The following is a 19,629-nucleotide window of genomic DNA, read 5'->3' as shown; positions in this document are numbered from 1 at the left end:
AGAGTGATGTTTCCCTCTGAAGGTGGCAGGGTTTTGTTGTTAGGAACTTAGAGTGGCCTCAAAAGATGTCTGGCATGTGTGCTGTCTGAATGGCTGGCAATGAGCCTGCTTGGAATGTGCAGATTTTCATATTGGAAGATCCTTAAAGGTGTCTTGTTGTTGTTGTTGTTGGTGGTGGTGGTGGTGGTGGTGGTGTGTGTGTGTGTGTAGAACCCATAGGTCAACACCAGGTGTCATTCCTCAGGTTCCACACTCCTTGCTTTTTGAGATAGGGTCTCTCTCAATTGGCCTGGAACTCAACAATTAAGCTAGGGTGGCCAGCCAGGAAATCCTAAGACTCCTCCTGCCTTATCTGTTTAGAAGTGGGAATGGGAATCACAAGCACATGCCACCCTGCTCAGCTTTATTATTATCATTATTATTGTTGTTGTTGTAAGAAGTTTTAGACAATATATTTTGAGCATGTTTTCCCCTTCCCAACTCCTCCTAGATTCTCACTTCCCTGCTCACCCAGCATCATGTTCTTCCTTTCTCTCTGTCAAAAACAAAACAAAACAAAAATGAAAATAAAAAAAAATAAGACAAAACATACCAAAACAAAACAGAAAGCACACATGTACACACACACAAATGGAGTCTGTTTTGTGTTGGTCAACTACTGGGCATGGGGCTTGCCCTAGAGTATGGTTGATACACTTAATGACACTCCATTGGAGAAAACGGTCTTTCCCTTTACCAGCAGGTATCAGTTGCAAATAATTACTTGGTTAAGGGCAGGACTCTGTGTCCCCCTCCTTTCTCAGTGCTGGGATTCTGTCTGATTTGAACCTGTGCAGGTCCTGTGCATGCAGCCACAGTCTCTGTGAGCTTGTATGTGTTTCAGCTCTGTTGTGTCTGGGAGACACTGTTTCCATGGAGTCATCCATCACCTCTGGCTCTTACAGTCTTTCTACCTCTACCATACGTATTTCTGAGCCTTGAGGGGAGGGGTTGATAAAGACATCCCATTCAAGGCTGAGAAGTTTTTCACTCTCTGCACATTGTCTGGTTGTAGATTTCTCATTGTATTGCTGTTCCTTTAGCAGAGTAACAGTAGTAGGTTTTCCCCTAGAATCCATGACCTGTCTGGTCTTGGCTTCTCAACCACTTTAGCAGTGCCCAGGGATGAATTCTGCCTTCTGAAGTGGGCCTCAAACCTGACAGTAAATACACAAAAGAGTGGTTGGTCAGTCCCGCAGCACTTGTGCCACACGTACACCAGTGTGTCTTGTAGGTCAGAGAGTTCATAGCTAGATGATACTGATGATTGCTTTACACACATATACACACATACACACACACACACACACACACACACACACACACACCACCCCAGCTGTGTGTAAAGTACCTTTCAGCCCCATGAATGCTATCAGTAGGGATGAAGCTTCTAGTTCGGCACCAGCTTGATTTCTCTATATTCAAAGACATAGCTAAATAGTGTCTTCAGCAGTAGGACTTTACCATCAGGTTGTAGAGAGAAACCCTTGGCATTATTAGCCCATGATGTTTGGGGTAGGGGTGTCTATAGGACTTCCTTGGCCAGTGACCCAGCAAGATGTAACCCATTCTCAGCACTAGAGGTTTTATTGATGACGTAAGACGTCAATTGGGTGCCTAGCTTTTTAGCATGGCTTCCTTGGACCAACCCCAGACCCCATGCTTGCATAGCAGGCACGTCTCTGATGAAGCTGTCACCCAGCCCCCCTCAAAATTTGGTGAGGAGTCATTTGTGTTTTTGCTTGGGCACAAATATAAACTGCACTCAGGGGACTGTTTTACAGAGACAGTCCTTTGCTAATGAGTAACTTAGCTGCTGGTTCAGCATCCCTAACAGAATAATTTTTTTCTTCATTTGGAGCTGGTGATGCCTTCTGTTTTTATGGGCATTTTATGGACAAAATCATATTTCGTGTGGCATGACCAAATTGAGAGATTAGAGGAGGTAACAGCATATTTCCCTCAGGAATATCAAGAATTAAACATTCTACAACTGCAATTCCCATTTGGACAGATGTTCTCCAGTGTATCTGGCTTGTGTCTGAGTCTTATGCAGCAGGTTAGCTCCCTGAGGGACCCCAAGGCACACATCTGTCTTGGAGTATTCACCAGCAACTTAATATGATGTAGCCTGCCTTTGCGGGTGATCAGTCTGGCTGACTTTGAAGTTTTACCAGGCTGTCGTCTTCTGAGAGTAGCACTAGAGCGGAGTTAGTTCAGCGTGTTAGCACATGAGCACAGAGCCAGACGTCTTCTGTTGTGGCTGTTATTTTACTGTTGTTATTATTAGTTCTAACATTTATTAAATGCTTACCGTATGCTGTGCTGAGCTATTTGAGATGCAGCTGCATATTGAATGTTTACAGACAGCCAGATGAGGTAGGTGCTGCTTGGCTGTGCCTCATCCTGTGGATGCTCAGAAAACATATGTGAGTTGTGAATGGGTCCCATGCACTGATGGTCTGAGGTACCACAGCTAATGCTTGCCAGAGGTGACATTTAAACCCAGATCTGCGTCTTAATCTACAACCCCACATTCTGTTAGTCATGACTCACACTGTTATTCCAGTTCCAAAGGCTCCTACGCCCTCTTCTGTCCTCTCCGGACACTGCATGCATGTGGTACACGTTTAGACAAGCAGGCAGGCATACGCGTATGTGTAAAAAAAGTTTTTTAGAGATTTACATTTGGCTACAACAACCTTGCTGCCTACAGGCTGTTTCCTAAGAAAACCAGGACCATTGTGAGAAAAACCACCTTAACCAGCAGAGCAGAGTAGCCTGCTTCAGGTGTGAGCTCAACAGTATAATTTCAAACTATTTTCTGTCCAAGAGTTACCCCAAGAGATGTCTATGCTTTAAATGTCATTCCTGGGTCGAGCCTAGCCAGACAGCAGCTAGGAACACACTTGGCCTGCCTTGCCTAACCCCTCTCAGACCTGCATTTCTTGGTCTGTGCCCTGGCATTGTGCCTTTAACTCCCTCTGATGGACAGTGAAAACCAGTCAAGTAGAATAGGGAGTGTCTTGCAGAGGCTGCTGAGATTTTTTGATCAGTCTGTCAGTGTCTCTTTTAATAGAACTTAGGAGAATTTTTTTTTCTTAGGACCAAAAAGTAGCTCCCTTCTCCTTAGAAACAAACTCACTGTCAGTCTGCTAGCAGGCAGATCTCCGAGTGAGAGAGGTTTCTCTCTTTTCAGTGACTTCCAGGAAGCTCAGAACTTTTTGTGACTTGCCTCTTTGGTTTTGTTTTGTTTTGTTTTTTGAAACAAGGTTTCTTTGTATAGCTTTGGAGCCTGTCCTGGAACTCACTCTGTAGACCAGGCTAGCCTTGAACTCACAGAGATCCACCTGCCTCTGCCCCCCAAGTGCTGGGATTAAAGGCATGTGCCACCACTGCCCGGCTTGTGACTTCCTCTTATAACACGTTACCCTCTTGTTTTCAGATTGATTACCCACATCCGATATTCTCTTGTATGCTCTGTGTCTAATTGTCTCCTTTGAATAAGATATCCATAAGTTGCTTCAAATCCTCTTTGAAACATAAGGTGGGACATAAACAAAAATTCATTTTCTTCATCCAACCCTGAACAGAATAGTCTTTCTGTCTCCCGTTGACACCTGTCTGATGTGTAAAATGCCTTTGCTAAGTGAATTTAACAGTAAAAATCATAGCAAAAGAAAAAAATCCAATGTCCCCTACCATGATCGATGTACCAGAAAAGGCCCGCAGTTTCACACCCCCACTTACTCCTGTTAGACGTGAGTAATTGTTGATAATGAATTACTTTACCCTCTTAATGAAAGCAGATGCTTAGGGGACTGTGTGCTTCTTGCCTCCACTTTTTCCTTGCTCACTTGCAGTTATCACTGGGTTGCAGTCTTTTAAAGCATCATCTCAAATTGGGCTGGCTCGATAGATGTGAACACGTTTCAGTTACATCGGGAATAAATGTCAGCCATTCTTGGAGTTCTCGTTCTGAACTGCACACCAGTTCTGTGACTTCCCTCCTCACTTCTGATGTTGCCCTTCCTGCTCCCACCCAAAGAGCACCAAAGGCCTTCTTGCTATTCACACCAATCACATAGACAATGCCAGTTGGGTGCTTCGTGTATGCAAACTAATTGAAATTTCACAAGACCCACAGAGATGTAGATACTATGATCAACCGCATTTTACAGACAAGATCACCGAGATTCTTAAAGGCTAGTTAATTTCCCTATTGTTACACAGATGGCAGCTGATGGGCTACTCACTCCCCCCACCCCCACCCCCATACTTTATCTACAGTGGGTTGTATTCACTTTAAAACTCCATGATTTTGGAGGTGGAGATAATGGTTCACTGGTTAAGAGTGCTTGCTGCAATTCTTTCTCTGTTGAATCTTTGTGTGGTTTGGTTATCAGGTTGACTGTGGTCTCATAAAATGAATTTAGCAGTGTTCCTTCTGTTTCTATTTTGTGGAATAATTTGAGAAATATTGGTACTAACTCTTCTTTGAAAGTCTGGTAGAATTATGTGCTAATTTCTCTTGTGGATATAGATGCAAAAATATTCAACAGAATACTTGCAAACCAAATCCAAGAACACATCAAAAAAATCATCCACCATGGTCAGGTAGGCTTCATCCCAGAGATGCAGGGAGGGTTCAACATTCGAAAATCAGTCAATGTAATCTACCATATAAACAAACTGAAGGAAAAACGAAACCACATGGTCATCTCTTAGATGCCGAAAAAGCCTTTGACAAAATCTAACACCCCTTCATGATAAAAGTCTTGGAGAGATTAGGAATACAAGGAACATACCTAAACATAATAAAGGCAATTTACAGTAAGCCTATAGCCAACATCAAATTAATTGGAGAGAAACTCAAAGCATTTCCACTAAAATCAGGAACAAGACAAGGCTGTCCACTCTCTCCATATCTATTCAATATAGTACTTGAAGTTCTAGCTAGAACAGTAAGACAACTGAAGGAGATCAAGGGGATACAAATTGGAAAGGAAGAAGTCAAAGTATCACCATTTGCAGATGATATGACAGTATACATAAGCGACCCCAAAAATTCTACCAGGGAACTCCTACAGCTGATAAATACCTTCAGTGATGTGGCTGGATACAAGATTAACTCAAAATAAAAAACAAAAACGAGTAGCCCTCTTGTATACAAATGACAAATGAACTGAGAAATAAATCAGAGAAATAACACCCTTCATAATAGCCACAAACAATATAAACTATCTTGAGGTAACCATAACCAAGCAAGTGAAAGACGTGTATGACAAAAACTTCAAGTCTTTAAAGAAAGAAATTGAAGATACCAGAAAATGGAAAGATCTCCCATGATCATGAATCAGTAGGATTAACATAGTAAAAGTGGCTATCATTTTTACCAAAAGCAATCTACAGATTTAACACAATCCCCATCAAAATTCCAACACAATTCTTTACAGATCTTGAAAGGACAATAGTCAATTTCATATGGAAAAACAAAAAACCCAGGATAGCCAAAACAATCCTGAACAATAAAAGAACTTCCAAAGATATCGCCATCCCTGATTTTAAGCTGTACTACAGAACAATAATTATAAAAATACTTGGTTTTGACATAAAAACAGACACGTTGATCAATGGAATTGAATCAAAGGCCCAGACATAAATCCACATACCTATGGATACCTGATTTTTTATAAAGAATTCAGAAATACACAATGGAAAGAAAAGCATCTTCAACAAATGGTGCTGGTCTAACTGGATATCTGTGTGTAGAAGAGTGCAAATAGATTAATATTTATCACCCTGCACAAAACTCAAGTCCAAGTGGATCAAAAACCTCAACACAAAACCAGATACACTGAACCTGATAGAAAGTGGGGAACGACCTTGAGCACATCAACACAGGAGACAACTTCCTAAACAGAACATTGATAGCACAGGCACTAAAATCAACAATTAATAAATGGGACCTCATGAAACTAAAAAGCTTCTGTAAGGCAAAGGACACCACCAATAGGACAAAACAGCAGCCTACAGAATGAAAAAAGATTTTCACCAACTCCACATCTGATTTTATATATATATATATATATATATATATATATATATATATATACAAAATATATAAAGAACTTAAGAAACTGGGCATCAACAAACCAAACAATCCAATTTAAAAATGGGTTACAGATCTAAACAGAGAATTGTCAGTAGAGAAATTTAAAATGGCTGAGAAACACTTAAAGAAATGTTCAACATCATTGGCCATCTGGTGTGGTTGATATATTGTGCACTCCAATAAACCTATCTGGGGGTCAGAGAACAGAGCAGCCACTATATTAAACATAGAGGTTAGGTAGTGGTAGCACACGCCTTTAATTCCAGCACTTGAGATCTCATGTCTTTGCTTGGGAAGGACACATGCCTTTAGTCCCAGGAAGTGATGGCAGGAAGCAGAAAGGTATATAAGGTGTGAGAACCAAGAACTAGAGGCTTTTAGCAGCAGTTCAACTGAGACCCTCAGGGGTGAGGACTCAGAGGCTTTCAGTCTGAGGATTCGTGGAAACAGGATAGGCTGAGAAGTTGGCGAGGTGAGGTTGGCTGTGGCTTGTTCTATTCCTCTGATCTCTTAGTTTTCACCCCAATATCTGGTTCCAGGTTTTTTATTAATAAGACCTTTTAAGATTCGTGTTACAATCAGGTAAATGCAAATCAAAACTACTTTGAGGCTCCATCTTACACCTGTCAGAATAAGCTAAGATCAATAACACAAATGGCAGCTCATGCTGGAGAGGATGTGGAGCAAGGGGAACACTTCTCCATTGCTGGTGGGAGTGCAACTCGTACAGCAACTATAGAAGTCAATATTGTGATTCCTCAGAAAATTGTGAGTCGATCTACCTCAAGATCTGTCTGTACCACTCTTGGGCATATATCCAAAGATGCCCATCCTACCATAAGGACATTCGCTCAACTATGTTTATAGAGGCTTTATCTTAATAACCAGAACTGGAAACAACCTAGTTACCTCTCAACTAAAGAGCAGATTTTTAAAAATGTAGTATATTTATATAATGGAATATTATTCAGCTGTTAGAAAAAATGACTTCATGAATTTTTCAGGCAAATGTATGAAACTAGAAAAAATCATCCTGAGTGAGGCAATCCAGACCCAGAAAGACAAACATGATATGTACTCATTTATAAGTAGATATTAGCTGTTAAGTAAAGGATAATCACACTATAATCACAGACCCAGAGAAGTTAGATAAAGAAAAGAGGTCTAGGGGGAATGAATGGATCTCCCTGGGAAGAGGAAATAGAACAGATTTTGTGGGCAGACTGGGGATGGGTGGGGATGGGAATAGATGGGGAAGGGAAGGACAGAGGGAGAGAGTATGGAGAGAGATGACTGGAATAAGTGGGCATTTAGGGGGTGATGTGGAAACATAGTGCAGTGGGAACTTCCTGGAACCTATGAGGGTGACCCTAACCAGGCTAGGCTCCCAGTGGTGGGACTGGGACACCAACCTAGCTGTAAAACCTATGACCCACAACCCGTCCTGCCTGCAAGATATGCTGTGGCAGTGGTGCCTTGCAGCTTATAGCAGTGCCCAGCCATCTAATTTGAGAGCAAAGCCATGAGGAGTCCATGCCCAACACTGCCTGGATAGCCAAGATCCAAAAGATGGATGGCTCAGAGACCTAGGATAGAACCAAAAATGTCACAAAAAAAAAAAGTCAGTGAAATGATTCCTAGTGATATTCTGCTATACTCATTGATGGTGCCTAGCCCAATCATCATCAGAGAGGCTTCCTCCAGCAGCTGATGGGAGCAGATGCAGAGACCCTCAGCCAAACATTAGGCGGAGGTCAGGGAATCCTGCAGAAGAGGAGGAGGGACTGTAGGAGCCAGAGGGGTCGAGGACACCAGGAGAACATGGCCCACAAAATCAACTAAGCAGGGCTTGTAGGAGCTCAGAGACTGAAGCAGCAACCACAGAGCCTGCATGGATCTGCACTAGGTCCTCTGCATACATGCTGTGCTTGTTTAGTTTGGGGTTTTTAGTAGACTCCTAACAGTGAAGTGGGAGTGTCTCTGACTCTGTTACCTGCTCTTAGGGACCCCTTTCCTCCTACTGACTGCCTCGTCCAGCCTTGATAGGAGGGTTTGTGCCTAGTCTTATTGCATCTTGTTATGCCGTGTTCAGTTGATATCACTGGGAGGCCTGCTGTTTTCTGAAGGGAAACAGGAGCAGTGGATCTAGGAGGGTGGGAAGGTGGGGGGGGTGCTGGGAGGAGGGGAGGCTATGGTCAGAATGTATCCTATGAGAGAAGAATAAAGAGGGAAAGAAAGAGTCCTTGCTTCTCTTCCAGAGGACCCAAGTTAATTCCCAGCAGCCATGCTCAGCGGCGCGCAGCCACCTGTAACTCCAGATCTCATACCCTCTTCTGGCCTTTGCAAGCATCTGCATACCAATACATAGACAACACACACACAAAAAAAAAAAAAAAGAGAGAAAAAAGAAAAGAAAAAGAAAAAGAAAAAAAGAAAAGAAAAGAAAAGAAAAAAGAAATCTTTAATAAAAAATAAAATACCATGATCTTACATTACCCCATACCCCTTGAACTTTATAATTCCTAACAGTAATGTGCTTTAAATATGCATTCTGATTCCGTGTGTCTGCAGTAGACTGGCGAGCATGTTTTTAGGAGATTCCATTTTGAGAGACTTTCATTTCCTTATATGCTTCTTGCCTGTTCTCGTGCAGAAGCAGGGTCAGAACTGGACGGAGATGCTTGCTCCCGCATGCCATCTGTTTCGTTTCCTCCTTCTCTGACCTGGCATTTTCTCTGGCTCTCCATGACTTCTGAAAGAGTCCATGCGAAAGTTTTCGGTAAGATGAGATCTAGTGTTGCCTCACTAATTAGCAGGAAGCTGGGGCTTTGATTTCCTTATTGATAAGATGCATCTAGTTTTACCTCACTGTAATTAGCTGGAAGCTGGGGCTTTGATTTCCTGTTGCTGTACAGAGTGCTTGCCCTCATGTCCAGCTCTAGCAGTGTCCTGATGCTTTTAGCCAAACAGGTACCAGCATCAGGTCCTCAGCATCATGCTCTTAGGTGACAGAGTCCATGCTTAGCTTTGCATTCCACAGCTTCCTCAACCCTGCTCTTATCTGCCATTGAGCATTAGCTCATGGGGCCCAGGATCCAGCAAACAGACCTCTACCAATGATTACCACACTTGTAAGATCTCCTCACACTTTTCTGTCCTTCCAGGATGTCTGTCTCCACATGCCTCTGCCAAGTCTCAGCTTGCTCATACATCCTTACCTGTTTGCCGTAATGGACCACTCATCCCTCACTCTCTGGAACCTTCTATCTCTTTGTATTTCTCCAAGATGCCAGTCATATTCTGCCTTGTAATTATCTGCAGGCATTCCTTACTTTGCCTAGCATGAGTACCACCTTATTCTTTGTTCACTGCTAGATGTCTGTATACTGGCTACAGCATCAGTTCTGCTAAAAATCCAGTGTCTGGTGGTTTCTTTCTGTCACTTTACATTATTTCTTACATGTGTATATGCATGTGGGCATATAAAAGTGGATATACTTATATCCTCTGTGGTTACAAAAAGAATATATGCTGGTTACAGGAGAGTCTGAAATACACTGAAGAGGCTGGACATGATGGCAAACACCTTTGATCCCAGCACTCGGGGTGGAGGGGCCATGGATTTCTGAGTTCAAGGCCAGCCTGGTCTACAGAGTGAGTTCCAGGGAGCCAGAGCCACACAGCAAAACCCTGTCTCGAAAAGGAGGGAGGGAAAGAAATGCACTGAAAAGCACAGCGAGGACAGTTAAATCCGTCTTTAACATCTTACCACCTACCTGCAGATAATTACTGTGGAGATTTAGTGTGTGTCCCTTTAGCAATTATATTAACTACAAAATAGGCTTCGGTATTTTATTGTGCTTCTTTACTTAAAAAGAAGTGTCATCTTTTGAGTACATAGACACTCTTCCACAAACAGCATTGTCTCCTATCTAGATCTTATTTTTTATTTATGCCTAATTTCATTTGTTGGCTGTGACTTTTAGAATAAGAGTCAAGATGCCAGGGAAATAACTTAGCAAAGTACTTGCTGCATAATCACAAGGTCCTACATTCCATTCCCAACATAAAAAAGAGCAAGCATTTCTCATTCCTCTGTGCTCCATACAGCTTTTCTTTCTCCCTACTCTCTGTTCATGTTGTTCCTTTTCATTCTGTGCTGGCATCTAAACTAAGGTTACTGCTGCCTTGTTCTTCTTTTACTTTGTAAGAAACAAGGTCTCACGATCTTGCCCAAGCTGGCCTCAAACTCATGAGCCTCCTGCGCTGTCCTCCAGTGTAGCTGCAAATACAAACAAGCACACTTGCTCCTAGATTTGCCGTCTGCGTTTTCTAAAACTGTTTTGTTTCCTTTCCCCAGGAAAGAGCTTTATCCTCAATCTGAGATCTCTGGGAGCCTCTGGTCCTATCCATGTGCATGGCCTTTGTGTGCTGTAGAGCACGCTGTTCTAAAGGGAGCGAATTCCACCTCCCTCAGGGCCACAACTGCTTCTCTAAACATGTATTTCACTTTTATAGTGAAGGCTAGTTACAGGCATGCATGCTTCGATTTATCGTCATGACCATAGGCAGCATGACTTCATGGCTCCTGCATTAGAAGGATGTTCTGTTGTTGATTTTCTTCCTACAGAAGAAAATCCCAAAGCAAAACAAAACAGCTCTGCAGACCGTGTGTCACCAGCATTCAGAATATGCACACCTGGCTCAGATATGGCCTGCTTCCTGACGCCGTCTGTTCTCTGATCCGAGCATCTGGACAGTGACTGTGCAGAGCTTCCTCGGAATCTCCAGCATCTACCTGGTGTTTGTCTTGTAGCAATCTCTAGTGGTGTGAGGTGGATAGGGCCTTCTCCTGTGCTGATCTGGACCACATAGAGCAGGGGCTTTGGTTGGAAGAGGAGTGTGGAAGTAGCATTTGCTCAGCTCCTTCCAGAAGCTTGAGGAAATGCCAGCTCTCTAAAGCACAGAGCAAGAGAGAAAGAAAGGGTGTTGCCCCCGCTCCAACCATCTTCAGGGCAGGCAGCTGTTGGCAGAACTGTTCGGAGACGTTTGCTGCAGGACCTTCCCTGACGCTCCCTATTTGTGGTGAAGCTCCTTCTTCCTCCCCCTACTTTTCTATCTGCTTTCTCTTCAGTTTGTGAGCTGTCACCATTCATTAACTGGCCGGACTACAAAAAGACCACATGGACCCTTTAGTTCAGCCTCTGATAAGCCTGTTGACTGCTCATCCTTGTTGCCAACTCATACAGAGGCCCTTTTCCTAGTCCTGCCTCATTTTTTGCTTCTCTGGAGCATTTTCCAGCAGCATATGCCTCTGGCATCTGACCCTCATGCAGATGGTGCCGTGTTTACCAGGCAATCAGACAATCAAAGCACAGGCTCTCAAGGCAGTTTGAAAGATTGTATCATAACCACATAGGTGGACTGTTCATGTGACTTCAGGTACAAGTACCCTATGCAATAAATATCCCTTGGCCCTCTGCATATTAACTGAGGCTGCTGAGCTTAACAAAGTGTCATTGATGAGGTGACAAAGCCAAGAAGCTGTGACCTCTTTCAGACCTTTGAGCTCACACCTTCCCTCCATAACCTCTGACTCCGATGTCAGATGCCGGTTTGAATTGTACAAGTGTGTAGGGGATGCCAGGGTACCTCCATTCCAGCTGCTGAGTCTCATGTCTGCCTGCCTGATCACATGATAGAGTTTAGGTTCTGCATACATGAGCATTCTACTTGCTTCTCAAAGCATCCTCTGGGCAAACTTCTTTCTCTAGCTCTTTACCCCTCAGCTCTGCAGAATCCCTTTACCTTTCCTCAAGGGTCTCTTCTACAGCAGTTAGAAAAGAGCCCTCCTCAAATCTTGCCCACTGTTTTCTTGAAGGAAAAATAGAGATGCTAATAATCAGGACCCTCATAATGAAAAGATTACTCCCAATTTTATAAATATTTGTGTGTGGACAAGTGTCACAGCAGGCATGTTGAGGCAGTCTCCCTGGTTTCTGCCGCTGTACTGTGTACTCCAGGCTAGCTGGCCTGTCACTCCCGGGCGATGGACCTGTCACTCCCTCCATCTCCATAGGAATGCCTCAGTGCTTCGTGAAATACCAAGATCTTGAGCACCCTGGCTGTCAAACTTCCCAAATCTCTGCCTTGTCCTCTGTCCCAGCAGAACAGGACTGAAGGAGACAGCAAGAGTGAGAGGGGAACCTCCTCTACCCCAGAGCAGGCCTCCTTCTCCTCTCTCTGCGTGCAGTGGACATGAGCCACAACAGAGCAGGAGAGGAGGCGCACAGCTCCACTCCCTGATGCAGCATGCTTCCTTCTGCCTGCCTTTCCGCCTACCGCCCCTTTTCATTACCTGTATTGGTAGTGTTGGAGACAGAACTCAAGGCGGCCACACTCCCAGACTCCACACTTCTTTTGGAACAAAGCAGGAACTTTCTTCCCTTCCTAATATACTTTCTAAGGATGTGTGTAGGGTGTGTGTGAGTATGCATGTGGGGGGGGGGAGAGGTTTGCATATAAAACATCAAATGGGTCTGCTTTCTTGACCAATGTTTATAGTTTTATAAACCTGCTTATATTGAAAATCATTTATCAAAGGTCCTGTACCAGAATAAATTGCATTATAGCTGCAGAATAAATTGCATTATAGCTGCAGAATAAATTGCATTATAGCACTGGAACCTTCCAAAGCTCCCTCAGGCAGAGCTGGTCTCCATTTCCTCTTACCCCCCCCCCCCCAACTCCAGACAGCACTCTATGCTGGCTTCTGTTGTCACGGCATTTAACCAGGTTGGGTTGTGATTTATCTGTTTATGCGGATCTGTCCCTTTCACGTGTGCCCAGTAGGGTTGAGGTCCTCTAGGGCAGGAACTGGGTTGCATTTATCTTTGTTAGTACAGCAGTTTGTATTGGTCCTGAAAAATAGCCTCTCACCTTTTTTTTTTTTTCCTGCCAGATATACCAATGTTTAAACAGATCTTCCAAGATTTTAAATCAAGTGTTAGGGCAGTTTCATCAACAATACATTAATTAGTGCTTTAATAGCTATCAGAACATCTTATATTAGCCATCATCACAATAACATGGTAATATAGTATAGTAGTATACTGATAGAGTATTTGTTGCATGCCCACTATGTCCAGACACTATTTTGGGCTCATTATATGTTTTATATTATTGAATTATCTCAGCAAGCTTAGATGCAGATATAATCTTCATCTGTTTTACACACACATACGTTACATTATTTTTTTCTGAAATCTCACTAGTAGCCCAGGCTGGCCTCAAACTCACCACATAGCCCAGGCTGACCTTGAATTTGATTTTCCTGCCCCTACCTTTTGTTGTCCTCACTTTAGAGATACAGGGAAAGATTGATATCCGCCTCCCAGGACCACAAAGCCAGCAACTCTGAAACTTAGATTTGAACTGGTCAGCCTGCACTTCCAACCACCTATTTTTAAAGAATGGAGGGGAAATGTGGAATGCTATTTTTAAAGATGTAGTTTACATAACCTTTTTGAAATTTGTTTTTTCTAAGTGTAATGTATTCCTATGGTTTATCCACTTGAATGTCAAGTGCCCAGTGCAGGCCAGACAGAAATCATGAGCTGCCGAGGAATGGAACCCCCAGCCCAGAGACTCAAAGCGACTAGGCACAACGGAGAGAGATTTTGGGTTTTGAAGAAATATAGAATTTGCATTAATTTTAAAAAGATTGTCATTTAATTGCCTTTAATATGAAACTAATAACATTTTTACTAAATGGTAGTTAATAACATTTTTTTATTTCTGTTCTTATTTTCTTTTAAATTAATTTTTAAAATTTTACAAATGTGCATTGGTTAGATAGAATTTTTCCCTGAAATGAAACATGCACTAAATACATTGTCTCCCTTCCCTAAGGAAGAGGCCCTGCTCCCTGATGTGGCCATGCCATTGTAGTATGGGCACCAGGTTTCACCTCCTCAGAAGACCAGACCGCCTCTATGTAGTGTGCTGACATCTTCGGTTTTTACAGTCACTGACGTATTTGGATCTTTCTTCTCTCAGCTTCCACTGTTTGTGTGCCTTAGATAACTGTCTATCTCATTAAAACCTCATTTCTTCTTAGTGATTGTATTTTCTTCACGTTGACGGGGCACATCTGTCTCCTTTGGAAGCAGGATTTCACCATAGTTGACCTGGTGCTGCGATCCTCCTGCCTCAGTCAGTCCCCTCTGTTCTTTATCAATCTGCATTTTGCTCTCTGACCTTTCACTGGGCCCCGCCCTGATTGCTCTGGCCGTGCTCTGTGGTCCTTTGTCGTGTCTTCTAGGAGCGAGGGCCTGGACTCCGGCTTCCCTCCTCTCATTTACTCACTTCAGAGCAGGAATTTTCTTAGAATACCTGTGGCACTGTGTGTCGTGACCGTCCTCATTCTTGTGGCTGTTAGATAATTCTCACATTTGCTATTCCTGTTCAAGTCAAGAGTTTTCGCAGATGTGTGGCTTTGAACTCCAGTTGCTTTACTCTTTAAACTGGATTTCTTACTCAGTTGCTTTATACTGAAATGGGATCTATACAGTTTTACAGCATTTTCCAGAATTTTTCTCTTTTATGGTATTTTATAGGACTGTTTATGCTACTGTTCAATATTAGCTCCATATTTTAAAGTTGAATAAATGCTTTGAGAAGTTGTGCATTTATGGGCAGCTTGTTATTCATATGATTGAGGCAGGAGGCTCATGAATTCAGAGAGCCTGGGCTTCACAGCAAAGCCCTTATGCTCTTTAGTCTTTAACTACATGTGCTCTGAGGGTTCAGGTTAGTTTCCACATTTGAATCGGAACTTACTACAACAAAGTTAGTGATTTCCTCCCTTGTGGACAGTAAGACCGGAGAAACCTAATGAGCTCACACTTCCTCACGTCTAGCTAGCTACTGTGAGTAGTTGGTGGCTGCTCCACACACTCAGGCTCGCGGTGATTCTGCCATATTCCTATGGGCTTTTGTGATCTCTGGTATCTGGGGTTAGTGCTAATGGCAAGGAAGGGCCCATGGGAGCGGCATACCCCTCTTGAAGGCAGTTCTGTCCCTGCCACCCAGGACTTTGATCTGCCTGCAGATGGAGAGAATCAAGTCAGGTGATCAGCTGCCTCATGGGAAATGTCCACCTTGTGTCCAGATATGACTGTGACTCCATGGAAGTCGGCATTATGAGTGGACCTTGTTAGCACATAGACCTCTGTGCCTCAGCGATGGGTTGGAAGAGAAGACTTCTGGGTTGTGCTGTGGGCATTCTGATGGTTTCTAGGGGATACTAAGTCATTCCTGAGGAGAGTCTTTTGTTTGTTTGTTTGTTTTTATTTTGGTTTTTTGAGACAGGGTTTCTCTGTGTAGCCCTGGCTGTCGTATAACTCACTTTGTAGACCAGGCTGGCCTCAAACTCACAGAGTGTGCTGGGATTAAAGGCATGCACCACCACCATCCAGCCTGAGTACAATCTTTTAAAAAAATGGTTAGTGTGGATTTTCTGTGCCAGATTTTCTGTGTTTTTGAGAGGCCAAATCAGAGGTTTGTGAGGGGTAATTGGGATATGGAGGGCTACCTGGAAAACAGCTTCTCTGCCGTGGTGAAAGACTTCCTTCTGTAATTTGTTGTTGTTTTGTTTTGTCCCTTTGTTAGGTGAGGCTCTCTGCTTTTCGTCATCTGGTGTGACAGTCTTCTTAGGTCCTACCGGCTGTGGAATGGGGACAGGATGGGACTCACACTGTACATCAGCCTGCATGTCGCTAGCAGGACCTCCTTCCAGCCACTGCTCCACTTCACTCTGTCTGCGAATTCCCTCTAGCCCATGCTCAGTGGCGCTTGTTTAAGTCTACACAATCCTATTAAGTGACTCCCCAGGCTGACTTCACCTTGCACTTGTTGATTCAGGCTGCCTGGCCACTCCTTCTCCTTGGTCTTTCCCACGTGATAGACCAGTAGACTGTCTTAGACATTTCTACTATGAGTAATGATCCTACTGTACCTTCCAAGGAACAGCCCCATTTCCATAGTCTTTCCACCATTTTCCATAGAATATCTCAGTATCCATCAATTGTTTATAAATGCCCAATAAATACCTATTCTACATAACACAATGGACTTAGCTCTGCAGGTGCACTTGTGACAGGAGATGAATGTAGATGCTGTCCTCATAGAGGTTATTAAGGAACAAAGGGTGTGCCCCAAGAGAGACCCAAAGGACTCAAGTAATCACAGGAAAGAATATAAAACACAACTTTGCCAAGTGGCCCTTTGCCCATGCAGGAGGTCAGGGAAGACACCTTGAAGCTATAGGAACTTGGGTGGATCAGAAGGAGGAGCTGGGACATCTACGTAGAGAGCAATAGCTTATAAATGAGGGAAGAGAAGAGACTGCAGAGAGGTGGGTCTGTGAGCCAGAGACATTGGGGATTTACCACATCTGCCTGCCACTGCATGAAGATGGGGTTGGAAGGAGCAGTGGTATGTGATGGCCAGATTAGTTAGGAGGCAGCCACAAGCATCCATGTGAGAGATGATGGCACTTTGGATGAAGATGGTGATGGGAAAAAGGTAGAGGGGAGAAAACCTTAGTATCAGATCTGAGTTACATCTCTTCCTGGATTTCATGACCCTGGGTTCAGAGGGCGTGAACTCTTGTCCAACTATTATATCATGAAGAGTGTTCTTCTTTCCTTCTTGACTGAGACAAGTGATGTGCCTCTTGTTCTAGTCTCAGCAAAGGGAAAGGATACAGGTGCCTGTGCCTGGCCATGTTGGGGATGTGGTGGGAAATAATCTGTGTTCGTTCTGGGGATACACGGGTGCATCATGAGCATCAGCTCTTCTCCCAAGTCCTCTATGAGGCTGCTATGGCCAGGACTTCACCACCTTACATTTCAGGGGTAAAAAGTGAGAGCGAGTGGCCCTTCCTCTGTCTGTGGGAGACACTGTGACAACTTTGGTGCTCCGCTCTTGCCCGGTCCTGATGTGACCCTCAGACACTTCCTGCCAAGCCCCTTCAGCAGCCTGCACCAGCACCACCCTACTCAAGTTCTCTCTGCGTTCCCTGTAACAGTGCATGGGTGTCCACTGTCCGTTGACACCGCTGCTTCCCCGTGAGAACGGCAGAGTCCCTGGAGACCCAACCTTACCTCTCACTTGTACTTCATTATCGTTTTGTGTGTTTGTGTGTGGGGACACATGCCCTGGTACCCGTGTGGACAGGAGTCCAGACAGCAAGTCTGTAGAATCCCTTTTCCCTTTCTACCTTTGTGTGGATTCTGGGAGTTGATCTCAGTAAAAGCCTCCCACTGAGCCATCTCTCAGGCCCTTTCACTTGCAGTTGAGAACTGGCCTGGGGACAGTCAGCCCCCAAGCTCACCTTTCCTTCCGACACCATCTGCAGAGTTCATGCTGTAAGTGCACCCCTCCTCCCGTTTTTATAATTGGATAGAAGACTCATTGAACTCATTGACAGCACACTTAGTTTTGTGACAGCCAAAGGACACAGACTCAACTCAGCACAAGCAGAATCCAAGTGAGGCCCAGCATAGAGCTTCCAAATGTCCTCTCTAATGGGATCCTAGCTTGGCCCAGCCATGCTGTATGGAGTACTGCCAGAGTATTGGCTGGCTTTCTAGTGGGATTCGGTCACATGACCTTAGCCTTCAGTTCCTCCAGAGGGAAAGCTAACATGCATGACCTATAGTATCAACTACAGTATTACTTGCCAGTATGGCTTGAAGCCCTTAAGAAAAGAGACACTCACATAGGACATTACTAGGCTAAGAAGTCACTCCCAAGTGCCAGGGGCAAAGCCAGTCCTATTTAGTTTGGGTTTTGTTTTTTCTTGTTCTGTTTTATTGTTTGTGAAAAGGGGTCTTACTAAGGATGGTCTTGAACTCAACAGTCTTCTGCCTCTGCCTCCTAAGTGCAGGGGTTACAGGTGTGTGCCAACATGCCTGGCTAGACCTCTGTTTGGACAAAGTGAATTCCACTACTCACTCTCTGCCTTATGGTAGTATGGCATTGTACACTGCCAGTAGCCAGCGTAGACATAGACGGCTTCCATCTGTGTCCGGAGGTTGCTTTGCAGGCTTGTTTTGGACATTCTAGGTGAGGCAATGCTTAGCTGAGGATAGCTCCCAGCTTCTGAGGCCCAGCTGCCATTGTCACATCCCAGCTCTGCTTCTGTCCATTAGTTATGTGACCTTAGCTGTGATTTTTAGCCTTTTCCTCTTAAAAACCGAGATCAATACTAGGACGTATTCTGTGTTGTTGCTACCTACAGTAAATGAGATAGTATGTGCTGGGGCAGAAGAATATATGGTATATAGGAGTGCATAATAAATAAAAACTGGATACAATTTTATATTTTGGGTGTTTGTATTCATTTATTTTATGTATGTGAATGTTTTGCCTCTATGTTTGTATGTGCACCATATGCATACATGGTGCCCTCAGAAGCTAGAGGAGGGCTGATCCCCTAGAGCTGGAGTTACAGGCCTTTGTGGGTGCTGGGAACTGAGTCCAGGTTCTCTACAAGAGCGACAAGTGATCTAAACAGCTGAGCCACCTCTCTAGCCCCTCTTGGTTTTTGTTTTTTAATTTTTACATTTGTTTTGTTTGTGTATTGTGCACCATGTAAATGCCTTGTATCTGTGGAGGTCAGAGGAAGGTGCCAGATCCCCCATAACTAGAATTACAGACAGGTGTGAGCTACCATGTGGGTGCTAGGAATTGAACCCAGGTCCTCTGCAAGAGCAACAAGTGCTCATAACTGCTGAGCCATCTCTCCAGCACCCCCACCTCCCGGATTTTTGAAACAGAATCTCTTTGTGTAGCCCTGGCTAACTTGGAACTCTATGTAGACCAGGCTGGCCTTGAACTCAGATCCTCCTACCTTCTGTCTTCATATGAGAAAAATATTCCAAACCATTTTTTTTTTTTAGATCCTTTAATATGGCAAAATTTGCTTGTGTGGGGTGGTTCTGAAAGTGTGTTCCTTATTTCACACCTCAATGTCTCTTAAGCACAAGTGTAAGTATGAGGCAGGAGGCAGCAGTCTAAAGAGGTTGTACTCTGGTTTGGGAGTGCCTGAGTTAGAAGTGAGAAGCACCCCACACACACACCCTACCCCCCAGGCAAGTGTGTTCCGATACATTTGAAATGTGGACATTATTGGCAGACCTTTGCTGTGAGCTGCTGGTAGATTTTAAAACTTGAAAATCTTGTATGCACCCTTCCCGTATTGCTTCTGAGAAGGCTGGAAGGCAGACATCTTGAGACTGGCTTACGGACTGCCGGGCCAAGCTCAAGCTCCTTTCTGCTCACCACTTTCTAGCCCTGACTCCCTAAGGTCATCGATGGGCAAGCTGTACAGCCGGCCTCGGAGGGCTGCATTGGCCTGCCAGAGACTGTTTAAAACGGAATGAAGCACAAGAGCGTTCTCTGACGGT

At 44.0% G+C, this 19,629-nt stretch overlaps 1 protein-coding gene across 1 annotated transcript in view; it reads left to right on the top strand.

The window, feature by feature from the left end:
* Garnl3 (GTPase activating Rap/RanGAP domain like 3) overlaps positions 1-19,629 on the top strand; it is a 67,750-nt gene that overhangs the window by 27,912 nt on the left and 20,209 nt on the right. The gene's annotated exons all lie outside the window — the stretch shown is intronic.

The sequence above is a fragment of the Peromyscus eremicus genome, chromosome 4 (assembly GCF_949786415.1).
Source record: "Peromyscus eremicus chromosome 4, PerEre_H2_v1, whole genome shotgun sequence".
Classification (NCBI taxonomy): domain Eukaryota; kingdom Metazoa; phylum Chordata; class Mammalia; order Rodentia; family Cricetidae; genus Peromyscus; species Peromyscus eremicus.
The sequence above is the reverse complement of the archived record's forward strand: the minus strand, read 5'-3'. Positions and strand labels throughout refer to the sequence as shown.